Genomic DNA, 3356 nt, shown 5'->3' with positions numbered 1-3356 from the left:
GGGCTCTGGATTTAGAGTCAAAGTTTGCAAGTGGCTCATCCAACTGTAGTATAGAGAAATTTGGTACTGAATCAAAACTTTTTAGAACAGACCAATCTCTGTTTTGGTGCTAAAATCAAATAAAATAGAAGATGAAAAAGATTTGGGCTGAGAAGTTCAAAGCTGCCTTGAGGATTTGAGTATCCAAATGTTTTTTGCAGCTTTGAAAATTCGCAGTCTTAAAGTATAATAATGAAAAACCCACAAAATGATACTTGAAAAAACATAATAATTTATGGTATGGATCTCTAGGGACACATTGATCAGCCTCCTCTCTGATAGGCATAGTTGGTTTATTGAATAAATATATATTGAATGATTCTGAGTACATGAGAAATTCTTTTTTCCTACAGTGTGGCAAATTATGATAGGTTATGAGACAACTTAGAAAATATCTTCTGCCAACTCTTCATGCAAAGAAGCATCTTTTGTTCACCTTGTCTACTTAAATTGAAATCTCATTGTGTTAAGGAATACCGCTTACCGTGTGCATACAGACACTAGTATGATGAGGTCCTAATCTCAGACTGAGCCTCTGTGCACTACTGGAATAATAATGATAATAAATTTAGAATTCTCCATAATTTAGTTGTTAAGAAATCTTTAAAAAATATGTCCATATCTTTTTGCTATCATTCAATCCTTCCCACTAAAATCAATGGGAATCCTGAGTTTTCACAAGATTTAAGAGTACTGAAGAGTGGTATGGGAAAGATGAACCTTGAAAGCTTTCAGATGGATAGAGCATTGATCTTAGTATATAGCTAGGGGTTATGACCCTGCATGGAGCCAAAGCTCGGTTGAGTTTTGATAGTTGCCTCCATGCAGTTGGCATCAGACATAAAATAAGTATAAAAACATTTATAGATTGTTCTTTATAGTAAGATAGTCAATAAATAGGTTGAAGAAACCAGAAATGAGACCAGATTTGCTAATGAACATGGAAATGTGGCAGTGACTGATTGCTCTCTGGATGAAAACTAAAAGCTGCATGACAGGCAGTAAAGAAATAATTGTAGGGAAATATATATAATCAGTATCTGTGAGCCATAGAACTTAAATTTCAGGAACATTCCTATGTACTTCCATTGATCTGAAAATAGTACTTGTGTTATACCTTAGGTATGTACTTAACTAACTAATGTCCTCACTCTTGCTCTCCTTTATGTGGTCCCAGTTCTTGAAGAATTAACAAATTAATCATACCAGCCCTGGTCCATGTTGGTGCACTTTGCCCAGTCTCATGTGCTCGTGGGGCTGTCTCTCTGGTGTGTGCATGGGACCCCTGCCATCCCTGTGACCTCCCCACACCCCTTCCAGCCACTCCCCGTTGGTGTTCAGTCCTTGGTCTTGGACCCCCACTCATGCTGAGAACTAGGATGATGCCCAGTGAACCAACTTCATTAATATAATAAAGTATTAACAAGCTATGGAAATACAGACTAGAAGAGAGTACTGAGAGATGGATACATAATAGGGGTGTGCAAAGTGGGCAATATTTGATTCGGATTCAGATTCAGTCTGATTCAGGGGACGGTGATTCAATTAATTGATTTGGATCGCTGTCCCAATTCCATTTGGCTGAATCTGAATTTGAAGATTCAATTCTGATTTGGAGAATCAGCGATTTGGCCATAAACAAAGCTTTATATGTTTTTTCTACTTACCTTGAGGTACCAGGCATGGCTTATGAATGCTGAGATGGTGGGGTGGATGGAGCATCCCACAGGAGCATGGGGGGAGGGAGGTCCCCGCGCACTTGGTGGTGGACCCAGAAGCGGACCGGAAGAATTCCTGGTCCACTTCTGGGTCTGCCGCTGAGCATGCAGGTCCCCCCGTCCCCCCCCCCCCCCGCATCCCCCCGGCTCGGTTATTGGCCATGGGGGGACCCTGTGTGCTCCCCCAGACCCAGGAGGCACCAGTCACTGAGCAGGGGGGCTCAGGGGGTATCCCGCGTGCTCCACAGTGGACCTGGAAGTGGACCAGAACTACTTCTGGTCCATTTCCGCGTTTGCTGCCGAGCACATGAGGGACACCCCCGTGCTCCTGTGGGATGCTCCATCTGCCCCACCATCTCAGCATTCATGAGCCATGCCTGGTACCTTGAGGTACATAGAAAAAACATATAAGCTGTGTCTATGGCCAAATCATCAAATCTCTCTGAATTAAAACAGAGGCTTCCAATTCGATTCAGAGAGATTAATGGCTTTTCTGATGTGATTTGGATTTAGAGATTTGGCCACCAAATTGGGCCAATTCTCCTCCAAATTGAATCAGTAACCAAAGCTTCACACAGTCCTAATACATAAGTGGTTGAATCATTGTTCTCAACAAGTAGTTCTCAATGGTTCAGTGTCTAGTTGGGAGGAGGTATCAGGTGAGGTTTTCCAGGGTCTTTCCTGGGTCCAGACTGTTCAACAACCTAAGTGTTGATTTGATGTTGGGACTGAGTGAATGCTTAGCAAATGTGCTGATGACACTAAGTTGTGCGGAGTTGCAGACAGTTTAGAGAGCAGGGCTAGGATCTACAATAGCTTGGATAGACTGGTGAAATGGTCCATAGTCAATTAGATTAAATTCAACAAGGACAAGTGCAAAGTCCTGCACTTGGGACAGAATAATTGCATGCACAAATAGAGACTGGAGAATGATTGGCTAGGCTGCAGTACTGAAGAGAAGGACCTAGGGTTTATAGTAGACCATAAGCTGAATATGAGCCAACAGTGTGCTCCTGTTGCAGAGAAAGGTCAACAGTATACTGGATTATATTAGGAGTGTATATCAGGGAAAGTGGTTCTTCTACTGTATTCAGCACTGGTGAGGCCTCAACTGGAGTCGGGTGTCCAGTAGGGATGTGCGAAGGGGGCCCTATTTGATTTGAATGAAGAATTGGCCCAAATCAGGGACAGTGATTTGATTCATTGATTCAGATCACTGTCCCTGATTTGATTCAGCCAAATTCAAATCTGAAGATCTGATGCTGATTCAAAGAATCAGCGATTCGGACATAGACAGCTTTAAATGTTTTTTCTACATACCTTGAGGGTACCAGCATGGTTCATGATCTCTGCGATGCTGGGGCGGATGGAGCCTCCCACAGGAGTCCGGGGGGGCCCTCCACGTGCTTGGCAGTAAATCTGGAAGTGAACCGTAAGTACTTCCGATCTACTTCCGGGTCTGCTGAGGAGCGCACCAGCCCCCCACCCCCAACTCAGCGATTGGCTGTGGGGGGACCCCAAGTGGCCCCTCCAGACCCAGGAGGGACCAGTTGCTGTGCTGGGGGGTCTCCAGAATGCTCCCCGGTGGACCCGAAAGTG

The sequence above is a fragment of the Alligator mississippiensis genome, chromosome 9 (assembly GCF_030867095.1).
Source record: "Alligator mississippiensis isolate rAllMis1 chromosome 9, rAllMis1, whole genome shotgun sequence".
In the NCBI taxonomy this organism is placed as follows: domain Eukaryota; kingdom Metazoa; phylum Chordata; order Crocodylia; family Alligatoridae; genus Alligator; species Alligator mississippiensis.
This window is presented reverse-complemented; position numbering follows the sequence as displayed.